This window comes from Meleagris gallopavo, chromosome 5, assembly GCF_000146605.3.
Source record: "Meleagris gallopavo isolate NT-WF06-2002-E0010 breed Aviagen turkey brand Nicholas breeding stock chromosome 5, Turkey_5.1, whole genome shotgun sequence".
NCBI classification, from domain to species: Eukaryota; Metazoa; Chordata; class Aves; order Galliformes; family Phasianidae; genus Meleagris; species Meleagris gallopavo.
Genome location: NC_015015.2, coordinates 12,358,497 through 12,378,243, shown reverse-complemented (window position 1 = coordinate 12,378,243; position 19,747 = coordinate 12,358,497). Strand labels below are relative to the sequence as shown.

The following is a 19,747-nucleotide window of genomic DNA, read 5'->3' as shown; positions in this document are numbered from 1 at the left end:
TTAGCTTTAAAGCGTACATTCATCAGGTAAATGTTTTAAATTTGGGATTCATATGGGTTTGTATCAGAGCAGCACTGTGGAGAGAGACTTGGGGGTCTTGATGGACAGAAAGCTGGACGTGAGCCAGCACTGTACTCATGCAGTCTGGAAGGCCAACCGTATCCTGCGCTGCATCAATGGAGGGGTGGCAGCAGCGAGAGGGAGAGGATTGTCCCTCTCTATTTTGCCCTTGTGAGGCCCCATCTGGAGTACCACATTCAGGCCTGGAGGCCTCAGCACAAGAAGGATGTGGAGCTGTTGGAGTGGGTTCAGAGAAGGATCACAAAGGTGATCAAAGGGCTGGAGCACCACTGCTATGAAAATTTGAGCTCAGGGCTTGTTCAGCTTGGAGAAGAGAATGCTCCGGGGGCGCTCACTGCTGCCTTCCAGTACATGAAGGAAGCACACAAGCAGAAGGGGAACCAACTTTTTACATGGTCTGATAGTGACAGGACAAAGTGGAATGGCTTAAAACTAAAGAGATGAGATTTAGGTTAGACATTAGGAATACGTTTTTTGCTCAAAGTGGTGAGGCCCTGGCACTGGCTGCCCAGAAAGGCTGTGGATACCCCATCCCTGGAGGTGTACAAGGCCAGGCTGAATGGGGCCCTGGGCAGCCTGAGCTGGTGGGGGCAGCCCTGCCCCAGCAGGGGGGTTGGGGCTAGATGATCTTTAGGGTCCCTTCTAACCCAAACCATTCTGTGATTCTATGATTTTATGATTTAGTGGAGGCGAGTTAGACAAAACTGAAGTGGATAACTTCCTTCAAACATCGCTGACCTTAAAGACTATGCTAATCTCCAGTGAAGTGAAGGTGTAGATTGTTAGGATATCTATTTCCCTATCACGTTCTGCCTAATTTTAGCAATTTTCAATATATTATAAGGTTCTTACAGTGATAGGTGTTAGATTGTTGTCTGTTTGTGGCAAACCCTTCTGTGCCAGCTCAGGCAGATTGATTTTGATTTCATTATCTTTGTGCAGAGGACCTGTTGATTTGGGCGTTAGCCTGATTTCCTCGTAATTACGAGATATAATATAGGGTGGATCTGGCTCATCTCACTTAAAGCAGCCAGCAACATTAACTGGTACTCTTGGAAAGTTACTGTGGTCTGTAGGACTCTGTGGCATTGCCCACAGTGATGCACTCAAGGGCTTTCCTTCTTGATTTTTAAACCATTGCTATCATTTGTGTAATTCAGAAATTACTGTGCTGAGCATTTAATGCTCTCACAGAACGTTTGTTCTCTGCTTGAAATCCCACATACCAAGCGCCTGCCTGAGGCAAAGACAAAAAAACTTAGCTTTGATACTCCAAAATGGGCTGTGTAAATCCCGTGCAGCTGGTCTGCGTGAAATGTGCCCAGTGACAGCACGCCACGGAGAGGATTCCAAGGGTCTCTCTTTCTGGGTCTCTCGGATGCTGGTAGGGTCTTACTGCTTGTGCTGTGCATGGCAGTGACAGAGCAGTGCTCAGCATTAAGGGTGCGATCGCTATGCAGCTCCCTCAGGCATATGTGTGGACAAAACAGATGCGTAACTGTGCCACATTGCCTTCTTTTGTATATTTAGATATGCTTTGATATTTTCCAACTTTGGAGTTGTGGTTAAAGCCTCAAAGGGAATCTGGGAGTCCACAGCAGCTGAGCCTATGCTTCTAGCACAGGGCGTTCCTGTGCCGTGCTGTGAATGTGGTAAGCAAATGGTGTCAGTGATCCTGAACTGCAGTGTTTGTCAAGGGAAATTCTCTGAGTCTTATTTAAATGCGAAAGCCAACACAGTAGCACTGACACTTGTGTGTATTTGTGGTGAGGTCAATGACTATTTGGATTTGAGACTGTTTTTTCTGCCTGTGCCATTCTGGCCACCAGCTCTGCTCCTTGAACTGACTCTGCTTTGCTTCTTTCTGTAATATAACCCAGCTGGGACACGGTCCCAAGTGGTAAGTGACTCAAACCAATCAAACTTCAGAAGGTCACGAATGAAAAGAGGTGCAGTTCAGGGAAATAAATGTTAGAATACAAAGTTAGGGAAGTTGTGACTGGTGAATACGAGCAGCTTGTAGCAATGTCATGTTTTCCCCTAACAGTGCATTGAAGCACTTTGGACAGCCTACTTTTGCACATGTTTTATGGACAGAGTGCTCCTGGCAGTGTCCTGCAAGGCCACCTGTGTGAGTCTTGCTCTGTGCTCAGGCTGGAGAGATCTCCCTGGTTCTCCTGACACAGGCACTAGGGTCACTGCCAGGAGTGAGAGCAAACGTGTGAAACTGTTGCATAGAGCTTGGTGTGGCAGCACTCAGGAAGGAGAAATCTTGGAGGCTTTCATTAATCCAAACCAATCATAAGATGCTGAGAGTACAAAAAGAGATTTGTACACATTGCGTCATAAATCAGCTTCCGGCAAAACAAGAAGAAAATTTTCCTTGGAGCCAGCTAAGCCAATAGCTGCTTCTGGCAGGGTTTCCTGCATGCTTCCCAGATCATTTTGTCATGGCCATTGATTGAAATAATGCACTGGGCAGATGGACCACTGGCCAGAGCAAGTATGTGGCCATTCTTGTGATGCCTGGGCCAACAGACTTCTCTTAAGGGGCTCTGAGGGATTTTGTCTGATGTGTCCCAGAATGGGATCGTCCATGTTTCTGTGGAAGGATGCTTGTGGTCTACAATCTGGGATGCAAACAGGAGTGAGGGACACATCTTGTGAGGCAGCAGTAAGGCCATGGTACATGGACAGAGGGAGGGTAGTGAGGTTTGCCATATGTAGCTTGTGACTTGTAGCTGTTTGCTTTGAAGCAGGAGACAGGAAGATTTCCTTTCCCTTTTAAAGGAAGATTGGTGCAGAGCAAAGATAGGTGAAAAGTTCCGAGGAAAACTAAACAGAGAAGAGAAGCAGTACTAAGAGAGGGCCAAATCTTTCACTGGTGTATATGAGCATTACTCATACAACTTCAAGAGACTACATGATTGAACTGAGCATGTACTAGCTGAGGACCTGGCCCATAATGTTCTTTATAAAGATCTGATTCCTCCCCAAATAGCTTTTCCCTCTCTCTTCAAAGAGGCACCTGTTGTTGGAGGAGCTGGTGATGATACTGGATTAGTGCACATGCGGTCAGCCCGCTTGGCCTCGGCCCTTTGGACCCAAAATGAACTCCAGCTGCTGTTGCCCAGAGCAGGTGCTTCATCCAGCCTGAGCAGCTGTTTGAATGCACACTGCCCTGGCCAATAGGCGGGATAAGTCGTCTGAACTACCAGGGGAAGAGCTGGTCAGCAGGAGGGAAGGGAAAGGCACTATGCCACAGAGTTGGGTTTCTTATACCCAGCATTTAGCGTGGAGACATTGTTCCAACATATCATGGTGGAAATGGGAAACAGTGGCTGGCATTCTGCATGCAGCAAGCCTGCATGACCCAGTGATGGATGCTGGTTCCCAAAATGGGAGACCAGCAGGACCCTGACTAATGCTGGATCTGTAAGATGCTGAATCTGTCTTGTCAGTTATGTGGCTCTGTGTGAGACATTCAGAGGGCTGCTGGCATCTAACAGTTGTTCAGTGTTTACAGCCATCGGTTCAAAGCTTTAAAGAGCTGCCTGGCAGAGGTGAGATAGGCGCAGAGCAGCATGCAGGATGATACCTGTGAGGTGTGACAGCCAAAACCAGCAGCAAGGAAAGATGACAAAAGCAGAGGGAAATGGGTTAAGATGCAGCCACAGGAGTGCAGGGGACTGTGCCAGGTCAGAGGAGGGTGAGGAGATGTGTGGGCATTCAGAGATAGGGAAGGTTGGAAGGCAGCAGCCAGAGTTTGAGGAAGGAGAATAGAAAGACAATGCCAAAGGTAGAGCAGTGGTAACCCGGGGAGGGCTAGAGTGAAGGGAGCAGGTCAAGGATGCAGGTTTCTTCTTTCTACATTGTATATGGTTTTGGTCAGATCCTATCAGACAGGCTTCTCATTCTGCGTGCCTTTACTAATTGCTCAAACAAGCTCTCAGTGAACCCCCATATTTCATTTTTCATTACAGTGTGGCACAAGCCCAGGAGAAAAACATGAATATTAGAGGCCTCTCTTTGTCAGGAAATGGGATTTCCGCAGGTGCTCAGTTGCAAATACTGTGCATGCTTCTAAGGCTTGGCATATGGCATTGCTAAATCCTGATTCAGGATGCAAGAATGTCTCATGGCCCCTGCCATGTAAACTGTTGTCCGCCCATGTTTGGAAGTCAGCCCTCAGTGATGGCACTAGACAAGTATGGGTGAAATGAGCAGCTTGGCTTCAGCACCGAGCAAGACTTGTTGAACACTGTAAGTACAGATGGCCCAATCCACATTTTGAATAATGAATATTACGACTTTTTCTGCAGCTAGTGGTAAGAAGTTCAACAGCCTTTCTTCAGCCCCTATCTGCCATCCCAGGATTTGAAAGAGTGACAAAGTATTTCATCCCTTCACAGGATCGGGTAAGCTTAGTAACTGTAATGCTCGTATGGAATTATACAGAAAAACTCCAGATAGCCAGATGCAATGATTTAAGATCATATATGTGGTTGCAGGGAAATTATTGCCATTTTATTTTACTTACCACTTGGATTAGTTAGGTTATCCAGCTGACTTCAGTTTGCTCTTTTGAACTAAACTGCTCGTCCTGCTACAGACCTGTACAGTTTCTTTCCCAGTGTAGTTCTTCCATCAGGTATTCTTCCTGTATGTATTGCTTCCACATTGAAATTAGAAGCTTAGAGAAATAACATCAGAAGCTTGCTCTCTCTACATGAAAGAAATACTTAAGGCTCTTAGAAAAATAGATGCATTAGAAATAGGTGGTATCTGCTTATTCTGTGCTCACAGCCTTTGGGCCTGTCACTGGAAAGAAACACTGTGTGTGACTCTTAAAAGTGCATGAGGTCCATCTATGGAGAAGGCAGCCATTCTCCTGTTGATCATTCATGTTTTAACCGCTGCAGGCTTATCAGCAGTAGCTCCCCACTGTCTCCTTATCTGCCCAGTAGCGTGGCTGGGTGCTACACACCCCCAGTACTCCTTCACTGGGGATGGAGTGGTAAGTGTTCCCCAGCTTTCTTGCACTGTAGTATGAACTCAGCAAAGTGGAAGTGCAACTTTCTACTCCTTTTAGTGTGGTAAATATGAAAAAAATCTCCCCACCAAAAAAACCCACACCAAATGCCATTCTCAGAGCAGCCTGATATCTGCATTTAAATATGGCAGTACATATAATCTCACTTCCCAGAGATTTTTAACCACTTCCATTGTGGATAGGATTTTTTTGAGCACCTTCCTGATGCTGATTTAAATGGAATTAGCTTTGCAGATCTGAGCTGGTGTGAGGAACAACAGAGTGAAGCATTTTAGATGTCATAACTTATGAATTGCTAGATTAAGACGAAGGAAGAAAAGAGATTTTTAGCAGCTCTCCATGTTTTGGGCATCTGGAAGACAGAGTGTTTGACGTCATGTGAGGCCTATGTTATGCTGTTGAGGAATTTGCAATTCAAGATCAAAAATACTGTAAGTGCCCTTTTACCATACAGCCGACAATTAGTTTGCTGCCAGTAAGAAAAACAAGCATTAAGTGGTGAGTGAAAGTAGTACCAGAAATGGACCCTGACAGAGTGGCAACACACAGGCCGAGGGACATTCTTCACACCTGCTGTGGTGCGTAACAGTAAGCTGGCTGAGTTAACCCGTGGCTCTACAAGCAGAGCATTGTGCTGTGACACAGCCTGGACAGCGATTGAATTACACACCGATTAGGTCTTGGGCTTCTCTCTGTCAGTGTGGACAATGAAGAATCAGAGAAGTGGACATGAGAGCTTTAGCAGGCCTTGTGCTCTCGGAGGGAGGAGGATTAGTTTGTAAATGGTAAATTGTGTTGGGGCCAGCAGTCGTAAAACTGAACTCTGCCCTTCTGCTGCCTCAAAGGCACAGGCTTTGCAGAAAACCCCTTCTCCCCCTGCTTCGACTGCCTGCTGTGATTTGGGGAGGGGTGGACATGTAGGCTCTGCTCCTCCTTTTCTCTCCCAAAAAAGGAAGAAGGTGCTGGTGCATTCATGCCCGTCACTGTCTCTTTCTTTCTTCTGTTAGAAAGGGCATGGGATTAAACAAATCAGTCTTCTGCCATTTCCACACGGTTGCAGAAGTTTGTGATTTGCCTCTCGTACTGAGGTGTTGCTGGCTTGTTTACTGCCTGGTAACGAGTGTCCCTAAGAGCTGATTTAACCCAAAGTATATCGTTACTCAGGAGGTCCACAACAGGTCTGAGGAGATGCAAGTGTTGCATCTTTTCCCTCTTGTCATCTGGTCCCATGTGACTGCAGAGCCTGTGCTGTGCTCTTAGCTCACCCTGCAAATGCTTCTTGCAATGGAAGTAAGTACTGAGCTGGCACAGACAATTTCACATGTGATAACAATATTCTTTGGGTTTATTCTTGCTTTGATTCCACTGGGACCAGTTGCTCTACACACAGGTGCTAAAGGTGGCAAATCCTCTTACATCCTCTTCCAATTTTCATTGGAAAGTTTATGCCACATAAACCGTTTTGTTTTTTTTTGGATAGGCTGAGCTTTTATTGTTTTAAGAAAAGCAGGTTAAACACAAACAGGAGAAACAACTGCATCACATGTTGTGGTTGGGAGTGCAGAGCATTTGCATTCCATCTGATCTTGTGCTTCCACTCCCTACACATACTGAATGCAACAGCTATTGGCACAAGTGTAAGCACAGAGATGGGCAGGAGTAGTTTGCAGTGCCAGACATTTTCCTTACGGACTCATCCAGTTTTTTAGGACCAAAGATTTCCCTATGGTAAAGCTGACATCTTAAGGCATTGTAGGAGGTAGAAGGATGTGACTGCACTTGACCCGAACTCAATCTGTAATCCTGTAGCTACCTTGAAGTTTGCCGGTGAATAATGAAGTATATGACAAATGAAAATATGATTAATTAATCTGCAAGTACAAAAAAAAAAATCTAAAAAATCCTCTCTTTAAAAATCCTTACCTTTCAAATAATCTGAATGCATATTGACCCTGTATCATCACAGTGAAATTCAACAGGGATGTTCTTACTAGTGGACTAAGAATACATATCTGATTGCATATGTGGAAAACTATTTTCTTCTGGTATTCTTTGCTACTGTAATAAACCATACTATCTCTCCCTCTAGACTTTATCTCATCTGTTTATAGTGTTGGCATTTTACTTTTTCAAGCTGGGAATAAAGTAAAACAAAAATACTGTAAGATTGTAAAAGGGGCTTTCTGGATATGTCATTTAAAAATAATTCCTTGTGTTCTCTAGTTGGAACTAAGAAAAAAACTTTGTATTTCATATTCTTAAAAGCAGTAGCAGATTTACTGTAATGCACCAGCTCAGAGTAATTTGTTCATATACTGCAAGTTCCAGAAAACCCCTCAAATTCTTTCAGCTATCTAATAGGTGGAAAATTACCAGTACCTCCCAAAAGGTGCTAACAACTGTGTGGGATATGTAGAAGTTGGCTTGGGTTCATTGAAGTTGATTTTCCTTTTTTTTTTTTTTTAAAGCTCAATAAAAAATCATGCATGGGATGAATTCAGCTGTCGTTCAACACAGTCAGTATGGATTGCTGATGGTTCGCTTTCAAAAACAGAAATAGAGAAAAACAGAGAATTATTCTAAGTAGCCACTGTTTTGTTCAAATGGAATATTTCAAAGGTACTTTTTAAAGAAAAACAATGAAAAATAGTCATTCAGTAGTGCTGATACAGGATTCACAGAGGTTAACACCACTGACATCATGCTGGAACTGTATAGCATTTTGTCAGTGGTTATTAATGCCCTGCTGCTGGGAGACAGACAGTGCCAGCTGCCATTTGGTGTGATGCTTCTCTGCGGGTGAGCCTCAGCCTCTGCTCTGAAAGACTGTGAACATCTGAGGATCTGCTCCCTGCCTAGTCATCACTCCTCTGGCACAGGAGGAGAGGAGATGGTGCTACAGAGCCATGTTCAGAAGGCACAGATGACTTGTGTTACTCAGATGTTCAAGACTAAAGACCTTTGGAAGGAAATAAAACTGGAAGTTCAGACAAACATGAGAATTTTGCCATCAGACTTAGGGGAGAAGCCTATATTATTTAAGAGCACCTTAGAGTTTTGGACACCAGTGGAAAGAAGTCAGAAATGGTATGGAGTGAAGGAGAAAAGCCCTTGGGAGGAAGGAGAAGGAACTTTGTAACGGCAGAATGCTGTTGAATGTGGAACAATTAATGATCTTTGACTACACCATATTCATTATACATCCAGATTTGTAGGTTTAGCTCACTCACTTGGGGCTAGCTATTACTTTGTGTAATACCTTTCAATTACATCCACCATAAGGGAATAAAAGAGATATGTAAAGGTGCAATACATCAGTGTAACATATCAAATTTTTAGCAGTCTGTACCAAACACAGGTTTAAGCCAATGTTAGATTATTCCTTAAGTGTATTGTTATTATGACAAATCTGAAAGGAGCTAAAAGCATTTCAGTAGATGAAAAAAAAGGAAGCTTTTATTTCCTTCGCACAGCCTGGAACCAAAGCAGGATGGTCAGCTAGGCTTACACAGCCCTGCTTCGTACCATGCAAGCACACTCCAGTCAACGTAAGGGGAATGCTCAAAGAAGCTGTGAATCCTACAGAGGGACCAGTTCATCGGGCTGCTCCACATCTGTAAATGCCAAAGTATGCTAGGACTAGGGAAACATCTATGTATCTATCTAATAGGCACCAGCAGGGTGGGTTTTTTTTTGCTCCTCTTTGGTTTCTGTAGAACAGATTTGTCGTTGTAGATTTAAAATGCTGCGTATATATATTCCTACTAAAGCCCTTGCAGTGCTATCTCAGGTAATGACATTTTGAAGGAATCATTTGCGCACCAGTGATTTTTCTTAAGATAATTACGCCACTTAAATGGTAAACTAACATATGTCTTCTGCATTATTTCCAGTTTATACCTCAAAAGAAGCAGGTATTTCATATGGCAATGGAGGGTCGTGAAGGAGTTGACAGCACTGGAATTGAAAAAGGTATTTCAAAAAGACTGTGACTCTCTGAAGTGTGGACATTGAGAGGCAGCCCCTCTTGGTTTTGACTTTGATGCTGGCCCTGATCTGTGCAGGAGGTTGGACTAAATGACACCTCAGCTTCAATTATTTTGTACTCAGAAAAGAAACAGTCTCCTAATTCTGGTTCAGATAATTTTATTAAGCTCCTGTGAAATCTATCCAACCTAGGTTTTATGTTACAGTTTCCACTTGGATTTTTATGTCTTTATCTACCATCTGAGGATCAGTATTATGGAGAAGATTGCAACTGTAGTTCTCATAGAGGAATATGTAAAGGAAAAACACGAATAATGCACTGAGATTGTCCAGCTGTGAAAGTCCTGATGGTCCAAGCACATTGTGATGACAACTGTAATCTGATGTGCCACACAGTCTATTGTATTCTCTTTGGTACTAAGATAAAAAACAAAACACATCATTGCCTACAGATCTTTTCTAAAAGAGAGATGAACATTTGAGTGCAAGAACCTCAAGTTCGGGAACACAATTCAATTTTTAGTTTTGCATACCAATAAATTATTAGAATTAAATGGAAAAATCCATGTAATCTGCATGTGCTTACCAATTATCTAGTTTGATACCCAAACAGTGACTTGTATGGACAACTTCTTTGGGCAGTTTTACAGAGTTCACTACACAAGTAGTCTATAGTCAGTTGCCTAATCCTCACTGCATCATCCCGCACCAAACCAGCAGAAGCAGCAGCTGAAGAAGAGCAATTATTCCCCTCCACACAGCACCTGAGAGATGGCATCTAAAGCATCGTGGTCTTCCTGGTGCAAGACAGATATTGTGCTGGAACAGACCACCACAGAGGAGAGAAGCTGGGGCACATGCAACACCCAGAGCTGGGCCTGTTCAGCCTGGAAAAGAGAAGGCAGAGCAGACATCTTGTCTACCACTGCCTACAGCCACTTGCTGGGGGGTGGGGGAGTACACGGAGGTGGGGGCTGAGCTTGAACAGAGGGAGAGGGAACAAACCCACCCCAGTTGGAGCAAGGGAATTTCCAGCTGGATGCTTGACAAAAGTACTCCTCAGGGCATGCTAGGCTTTGGAGCAGGAGCCCAGAGAGGAAGTGGATAATTTTAATGGTTGTTAATTAAAACAACTCATTGTACTTTCCAATAGCCCAAACTTTTTGGATAATTATAAAAATGTATAGTAAAAAATCGCCTAACTCCGAACATGACTTTTTTGAAGAGCAGCTGAGAGAAAAAAACATTGGAATTCTGTATTTCTTCAAGAAACAAGCTTTCATTCATTGACCTCTTAGCATTTGATTAGTCTTGTACTCTGCTGGTAAATAACATTTGCAAGATCTCAGTTGCAGACCAGGCTTTCCATTTGCGATTAGTATCTCTGGGGACCAAACAAAAGCAGAATGAACCCACAGAAGCCCCAGCTCTCTCAGCACAGCTGGGGTAGCACACTTCAGTGCCAAGCAGCCCCTACCACCTGGTATGTTTCACTGGTCCTCAAGTTTTTTAGAAGTTATTCTCTTGTTCCCAGGAGAATATTCTAGGACAATCATCAAGCTTGTATTTTGTATCCTTACCTCTTAGGTTTATTGTATGATAAGTAATACTAGCACCAGAAAAAAAGAAAAAAAAGTAAGCAGAAGTTAAAGAACTCGAGTAGCAAAACCAGCTGCAGGTGGCTCCTTTGCTTCTTTCCTAGCTGTGTCACTAATGAGATTCACCTGAGCCCTCCCTTCCCATCCAGCCCCTGAGCAGCCACCTGATGCCATCCCCAGACATGGCCTTTGGTATCTCAGTCAGCTTTGTGCATCTGAGGCTGTCACAGAAGGAAAAGGTGGAAGGCAAGCATGTGGCTGGTTGCTTGCTTAGAGCCCAGCACAGACCTCTGGGTTCTGTGATGTGTGCAGGTCTGAGCACTGGGCCCAGCGCTGCCCCACCCAGCTACACAACTGCAGTCACTTGGGCTTGATGGCTGCAGGGGTAGGGGCACGGCAGCTTCCCCAGCAGGACAGAGCAAGGCTGGTCCTGGTGGAAGGGAGCTGGCTTAAAATCAGCATCTAAAAGGTATGTTCTCCTAAAATAATAAATGGTGGTTGTGGGATTATTCTGGTGGGTACAAAGTCTGGTCTCGGGGACTGCTGCTTCAAGTTGTTGCTGGGTGGGGGACTGCATGTTGAGCTGAACTATCAGTGTGTTGCCCCTGGTGTAGGGGCTCCTGTTTTGTGTTGGTTTGTTTTGTTTTTTTTCTCCCTCAGAGAGGATGGTATTTGTGGGTCTGTTATTACAACAGAAATAGTAAAGACTTAGTAAGCGTTCACTTGTGTGCCTGCTGTGTAGAGACAGATAACTGACTCAGTGTGGGACAACAGTAGCATAAGCCTTGCCTAAATGAGCTGGTTTTGGAATCCTGTACACTTTTCCCAAAGAAAAATCTTTCTTAAATGGCTTCATTTAAATTTATTTCATGATCTTTAGTATGAGAAAGGAAAACAAGTTTTCTGCCCGTCCTCATAAAGTGCACTCTCCTGTGGTTTTGTAGCAGGCATGTTAATTTGGCCTGGGCTCCTAGATGAACTGTGGTGTCGAGTTCCTCCTAATTGAAGGTGCAAGCTTCAGCTGTGAACAAGCTGCAAAACTGTTCACACTATGAAGGAAATGTGGAAAATCCTTCTCCACACCTTCAGCTCTCAATGGAGAGTGCCTGCATAGGAGGGTCAGGCCCAAGGCTGGGAATGGGGCTGGCTGCTGCCCCAGTTGTTTTTATTTTGAGGGCTGCAGAAGAGCAAGTGGGCTTTGACTGCAGATTTCACCTTGAATACGGCTCTAAGGAGCATTGCTTTTTCGTGGACTTGTTATTTATAACGTGGGTGTATACAGTTAACAAACATACAGTTAAAAGAGTGGTGTGGATAAAATGGTATTTAACAGGTTTATAATAAGAAAGATTATCATGGTGGAAATTAGTAATTGGGCACTATTTCGGCAGGCGAATAGGCTCATGCTTCACGTGGTCTCTCAATACTGCCTGTGCTGACCAGACACTAATGCACCTTTGTCAAAGTCTGAACTCTCCCACAGTTGTCTGGACAGCCAGACCCTATAAAATGTCTATGCCCAAGATGTACTCTGGGACTGGGGCAATAGACACTTTAAACTCCCAGAGGGGGAGATGGCCCAAATCCCTAATTTCAACCACGTTTGGGTGACAGGAATGGTCTGTCCCCCAGAACCACCAATTATCACTCCATCTCCATTAAATTTAGTCTGAGCCCATAAATTATCAATGTTTCTGCACCTGTATCAATCAACACCATAACCCTCTGAATATTCTTCTGGGACTAAAAAGTTATCAACTCTGCATAGGACCTCTGGTCCCATCTGGAGGACCTAGGAGAACTAATACCACCTGTCACACCACAAATTGTCATATGGCTAAGTCTCTCACCTCCCATGGCCCAGGCATTGTGGCCCAAGTCACCTGAGGAGGCTTCTTTCTTCAGCTAGAAAATCTTTATTGGTAGTTTGTCAATAATTCTTAGCCTAGTTTTTTGGGGGTGATTTTGAAATTTTTCATTGCCGTTCAAATGCTTCCATAGCTGAAGGAGGATACGATTGAGCTGGCAATCAGTTTTTGCAAATTGAACCCCAGCCCAGACTAAGTCATTAAACATCTGTTTTCAAGATACCCGTATGGGTCCCAATTGAGGAGTTCATGGGGTGAGTCTCCTGGTTTTAGTTGCTGGAAGAACTTCTGCCTCTTCCAAAATTCAAATATTGCACCTAGTCCAAAGGTGCTCTGTCTCCTGTAGATTGGCTACCAGCTGGGCAGCCTGTTGAACCATGGCCTCTGAGGTTCCTAGGCGGTTTAGTATGGAAACTAGAGTTCCATGCAGGTGGGAAGGGGCCTGTTGCTGGATCAGGTCTTTCATGCCTGCTGAGAATCTTACCATGTCTGGGCTTTCAGATGTGTCTCTATATATCACCTCTTATACCCAGTTCACAAACATAGCCTTGAAGGTCCTCCACGGAGGACCATAAACTTGTGTGTAATGATATATCTGATTTATTAGGCCAAGCCATATGGCATGCTACCATTAACCAATCTATTATCAAGTGAGTCTTGTTGGTATATTGGATGGCAGCATACAGCATACAGCCTCTGTGTAAGGGCAGGGCGTATAGTAACGGATGCCAATTTAGAGACCCCTGGCCCATTGGCCATAACACTTTCTGCCCCTGAATCCCATAATCTCAGAAGCCAAGCTGGCACATCTTCTCTGGGCTTTTGTCAGAATTGCTGCACCAGATCCATTAATTCCATTGCTGTATGAGGACAGGCTGTCACATGTAAATGGATTTGGGCAGGGTGCCACTGATCAGGGGGCACCCTTACTGGTCTATCTTGTATTTTTTTTGTTGTTTTTTGAGTTATTACAGGCCAGATCTCAAAGGGATCCATTGCAAGTAGAGCTTCGAGATTCTATTTAGAAGTCTTATCTTCTGGATTGACCAAGTCCATTGATTCAGGAACCTGGGTATCATCTATTGAAATGTTACAGATCTGCTTTATTGGGAAATTTAGGATTGATTTTTTTCCTGTCAGTATACTGAGTTGTTCTAATTTCTCTATGCAGTCTCGTAATAACTGATTTTCATTTTCTAAAGTATTGGTTCTCATTTCATCCTGATTTAAAGCAGTTAATAGTGGCACATTACAAACAGCTAGTTGATGTTCTTTTGTGACTAATATATCTTTGCTTAATCCATAAAAATAATCTGCCATGTGGGATGGGGAAGGAATATTTCCTGTAACCTGCAGGGGACCCCATCTTTCAATTATAATTGCCAGTTCATAGTAAGGTGATCCCAGAAATCCTGGGATCTGTCTGGGGATGGTTTTCCAAAGGAATATCCTGTGTCCTAGGCTTGCAGTAGAAAACTCCAAAGGGGGGGAATCTCCAGAAAGAGATCCTTCCCTAGTGGTGGTCAGCCCTTAAATGGGGTCTAGGAGAGGTGCAGCCAGGCTCCACCCCTTCCAGTCACACAGGTGAATTGCCTTCACCTGTGCTCCAAAGGCTGAGCCAGTCCTTGCCTCAGGTGATCAATCAGTGGTTCAGGCCATGACTCAACAGTTCCCGTACAGGGAGGAAGTGGAGGAATCTTTGTAAGTAGTTGGACAGAGTATCCAGAAGCAGTGTGTGAACGGGGCTTAAAGAATGGTGTAACAAGTCAAGCTTGTGGCTGAGCACCATCCCGACTCTGCATCTGCACATGTGCTGTCATCAAGCTGTAGAACAAAGTCTGTAAGGATGGTATAGGATCTTGGTCCCTCATGTTTAAGGAGGAGGGTGGCTTTCTCCTTCAGACTGCTTTTCACTTTAAAAATAGAGGGCAAGTTCCCCTGCCTCAGCCCAGTGGGGCTGAGCTGCGCATCAGGCTGATCTGTGAACTCAGAGCACATCTGATCCCTGCAGAAGTGCTGGCTGCCGGGCCCCGGGCTCCACCTGAGTAACTACATTGTGCTCGTCAATCAGGGCTGGGCATTCCTCCCTGACAGCTCCCGTTGTCCTACTGTGCCGGGCCTGCACTTGCCATCAGCGCCTTACACAAACATGTCCTGCTTTAAAGCAGGGCCACGTGGGGAACAAGCAGCTTGCTGCCACGGAGGGGCCACACAAATACAAGAGCTGTTAAGTAGGGAAAAGGAAGAGCCCTTGATGTCTGTCCCTGCCAGGCACCTGTGGGAGGGAAACAGCTTGTGCTAGGTCACATTCCTTTTTGTGTGGAATAGTCAAATGTGGACATGGTAGATACCTTGAGATGAGTTCTGGGCTGCTCTTACTTGTCCCCAGCCCTTCTGCCTGTACTCCCAGGTGTTAGGAGCTGACCCAGCCCCCAGTGATCCCACCTGCGTGCTGCTCTGGTTCAGGAGGAGTAACCCTTCCGAGAGTCACTTGATAGGGTGTAATCCTGTAAGATGCTCGATGGAGAAGCTGATAAAGTATTTCTGCAGATGCTTAATTTTCACTAAGTGGGCCTTTTATGTGGCTGGGAGCAATCATGTGCTTAAAGTTAAGCATGTGCTTAAGTGCTTTCTTGGATCAGGGCCCAGTGCTTGTAGCAGGGGTGCCCTGATGCTCTCAAGTAACTGGTGGTGCTCAGGACCCCTGGTGGACCCCCAGGCTGGGGGCTACTGACAGAGCTGTGACTGATGAGTGCTGGGTGCTAAGTGTTAGTCTCACTGTAATGAGCCCATGAGGTTTGGCTGTGCTGTGAGCTTTGTGCTCTACCAGGGACTAGCTGAAGATTATTCTTGTATGAAGACTTGACAGAAACATCTGTTTTTATGTTGACTTCAAACTAGCTTTTATAGGATACTTTCTCTTCTGTTCAAGTAGACGTGCTGTGGTATCGTTAGCTCTGATCCTAGCACCTTGTTTTCAAAGCCTTCCTGTTACACTGCTGGGAGGAAGTGAGCCTGTGCAGGGAGCAATTGTGATGCTAAAACCAACCCAATGGGGGCTCTTGTGGGTCAGCATTACATTTACAGATAACTGATAACAGTCAGCTCTGATATGTACTGAAAACATGACAGCACTGAGCACCTGCTGGGTTGGGGACACAGGGTCCCCCGACTGAGCCGCTTCCCCCAGTGCCTGCCTGGGGCTGAGGCACACTGTGGGGTGTCCTGAATTGAGCACAGTTGGTGCTGCTGGGGTCCAGAGGTCACTGCAGGAAAAGCAGATAGAGTTGTGTTTTCTGCCACTGCTATGCCACATCAAAATGGTCAGGTGTTTGTTTTATAGTCAAGCTGTTTGCCTCTACTACAGCAAACATGAGATTGCTTTTAGCTCAGTTTAAGTATTATGAAAATGATCATCACAGAATGGCTTGGGCTGGAAGGGACCTTACAGCCAACCCAGCCCCCACCTTGCAGTGGGCAAGGCTGCTCCCTACCAGCTCAGGCTGCCCAGGGCCCTATCCAGCCTTGAGCATCTCCATGTGGCATCCACAGCTTCTCTGCTGGGTCCTTACCATTCTCTGAGTGAAGAGTTTCTGACTTCTCATCTAATCCTCCCCTCTTTTGTTTAAATACACTCCCCCTTGTCTTGTCTCCCTCCTCTTTATAAGCTCCCTTTAAGTAGTGTCCTCCAAACCAAAGTGTGGAGTGGTGTTGGGCAGGAGATGGAGCTGGTCAGAAATATGCTGAAGTAAGAGTGAAAACTGGTTGGAAAGCATAGGGATTTGATGCTTTCCATAGCTCCCTGTTTTTGTGACTTTCTGAATTCCTTTTTATTGTGAATTACTTGTTAATTTTTTTTTTTAATTCTTGGTTTGACCATAGCTGTGACCAAAGAGAGGAATGCATTTGACAAGTGCAATAAAGCAACTGTTCCATATTTATGGCAAGTGCTGTGCTCATGCTATTAATTCAGATTGTCTGGATTCTTACAAAACTGAGTAGTGTAGGGTTACCTGCCTCACTGGAACACAGTTGAAATGGATCATACTGTAAAGCAGCACGCATCTCCCTACCAAATTTTAGAGGAAAATGTGATAGGAGGGCAGGAGTGTATCTCCTGTGCACAACTGGTTTAGATGCACTTTGTGTCCATCTATGGTTGGAAACATTTAGAGAGAAGTAATACAAGAATGCCATTAGCAAAGTGCAAAGAAGCCAACAAGAGGCAGTGCTTGGGGTGTTGGTGCTAACTGTGATAATGGTGTCTTCAAAAGTACATTTTGTTACTGCGCTGTAAACAAGCAACAAAGACATGAATGGATGACTCAAGCAGTCAGTCATTGCTAAAGGGGAGAAGTCCCAAAGTTGCGGGGAAGCTCTTGCAGAGCCAGGGAGGACTGCACTTGGGTTGAGGTGAGTTCAGTGAGTTTTAGTACTGCAGTGAAAAGATGTTTTGTTGTCGGTGTCTCCTGCCAGGGGAGCAGTTTGCTCTCCCACTTGATCTTGGTGTTTGTGGCAACATCTCTCTGCTGCTGGTCACACATTGAAGTAACTGCTGAGGAACTGTTGCACATATCCGCAATGAGTTATTTAATTGGAGTACTTAGGATTAAATTTGACCTTGATTCAGGTCTCAGCAGGTTGCTATCCCAGACAGACTTCTGTTATCAATCTCCTGTTTGGGAAATGCTCCTCACTGCCCACCTCCTCACACTGGGACCACCAAGTGGGACTTCTCTCCATTCCTGTGAAGTTAATTTCGGAGTGGGCTAATCACTGAACGAGCAAATGTAGCTGGGAAGATGATGCAAGATATCTTGTGGCAACTGTCTCCTATTAACAAACACCACATTTATTAGAATTACTAGAATTTTTTACTGTCTTTATCACTTCAGTGCCATGGTATTGGCTTGAGCCATAAGCAGTGTCAGAAAACAAACCTATAGGCACTCAGTAGGTATGAATATGAGGCTACCAGCAGGGTCAATGCTACACAATGGTACACAGTGGTAGACATCAATCTGAGGATATCATTCATCACAGAATCATAGAATGGCCTGGGTTGAAAAAGACCACAATGACCATCTAGTTTCAACCCCCTTCTATGTGCAGGGTCACCAACCAGCAGCCCAGGCTGCCCAGAGCCACATCCAGCCTGGCCTTGAGTGCCTCCAGGGATGGGGCATCCACAGCCTCCTTGGGCAACCTGCTCCAGTGTGTCACCACACTCTGTGAATAAATTCCTCTAATATCTAACCTATGCCTCCCCTGTCTCAGTTGAAGACCATTCCCCCTAGTCCTATCACTATCCACCCTCATAAACAGCCATTCCCCCTCCTTTTTATATGCTCCCTTCAAGGCCATAATAGATGTCCCTGGAGCCTTCACCATCTGCCATTGAGTTTCATCGTGCACAAGAAGCAGGCTTGTTTCCCGGGTTTTGAACTTGCATCCTCTCTGCTGGAATGTCCCTACCAGTAGGCAGCATCCAAGTTGTTGTTTCTAAAGAAAATTTTCTTCAAGGACTTTGGAGAGGGCAGAACAGGAAGAGCACAACAGCATCATACTTGTGCAGCCTTCCTCCATGTGGACTTGTTGCCTGCCCCGTGGAGCCCAGGACGTGCAGCCTGTTGCACGCTATACATTGTTCTACAGCTAATGCCAACTACAGCCCCATATGCTGTGCGCTGATCCCTTCCCCCTCGTGCATTATTTCCTAGTGCGGCATTAGCGAACTGCACGCTGATCCGCTGTTACTTCATGGATTTAGAACATAATCTGCGGGCCCTCGATGATGTAAAACAGTAACTATTGGTTTAAGTACGGGCGGCGCCATCCTGCCTGCGCGGCGCTGGGTGTGGGCGGCGTGCCAGCCTGCCTGCTGCCATGTGCTGCGAGCGGAGCGTGCTGCGCGCCGAGCTAAGCCCGGCACAATCAAGCAGCAACGATGACAGACGGGAAGAGGCTGCTATATGGGCTGCTCTATTTGGCCATAACATCAGCTCCAGAGACGGTCCTGTCTGGAGGGCTAAGAGTTTCTTTCCGCACTCCTGCCTTGCGCCTGCAGCTGCCCCTCTTGGGGAGGCAAGAAGGAAGGGGCGTTTGGGAGGTCTTCCAGGCGACCGTCAGAGTGCCTTGTATGAAAGTTCTGAGTCTTTATACCTGTTCTCTTGTTTCAAACCTTGTCAAATAACACTGGACTGAATGCATTTCTTCTTGCTTTGTTTCCTCCCTTTTCAAATAGCAGAAATGCTGCATACCTGCCTCAGGAACTGCCCCTCTCAGCGGGTTTTCAAAGGGACAAGTTTGTGATACTCATATGGAAGCATCTGCCTACAGAATAATTGTAATACAGCTCAGAGTATTATGGAAAAGATGGGAGACAAGGGTTGCCTATGAATACCATTAGTACTAATATAAGCGTGGCATTAATGCAGCCAAAGGTATGGAGAATGTATTCATCCCTCTTTAATGCATGTGATGTGCTGATTCTGTGAGAATGTGTGAAGCCGTGATACCATCCTGCTTAGTGCATTATTTTTCCTTCTGTGTGCAGAGAACAGCTCAACATGTTCTATGGCCCAAGATGTGCAGTGACTCGAATGTTAATATCTTGCTGTGGCAAAGCAGTCTTGTCACTGGCTCTAGATATAGGCTTTTAAAAAGCAGTTATAAAACAAACAAACATAATACCTATCCTCGAAATGGGCATTTATTAGCAAAGCAGGCACCTCTTCAACTGAACTTCAGCTCCTTATCAGCCTGGAGGTACTTCTCTGCCACTATTTGGCTTACATGGCCAAATCTTAGATCTTTCTTCCTGAAACCCTGTGTCTGAAGCATCTGAGCTGGCTACAGCGTGACTGTGCTGGAGGTGAGGCACCCAGCCTGATTTTAATGTGGTCAGCCCAGGTTCCTTGCTAAAGCTGCTGCCTTCCCAAGGGGTGGAAGCAAGCCTTGCAGGTGGAGGTTTGCAATCCTGGTGCATTTCCAGGACACGGAGATGACTCTTAACATTTCTTCCCCATGTACTGTAGTCTGTAACTGGTTGAGTTAGGAGGAGAGATGAATAATAAACAAATGCAATTTATTTAGCTACAGATCATTAAACATGGCTCTCTAATTTCTGCCTGAGCTGCCTATTAGGATGGGTGTGAGCA

General features: G+C 45.2%; 1 long non-coding RNA gene across 1 annotated transcript; it reads left to right on the top strand.

Moving 5' to 3' along the window:
- Positions 1 to 1,240: 1,240 nt before the first annotated feature.
- LOC104911024 lies at positions 1,241 to 18,408 on the top strand. The gene is made up of 3 exons (XR_002115002.2): positions 1,241 to 4,499; positions 7,603 to 11,188; positions 17,947 to 18,408. It is a non-coding gene; the product is annotated as an uncharacterized LOC104911024 (long non-coding RNA).
- Positions 18,409 to 19,747: the final 1,339 nt, after the last annotated feature.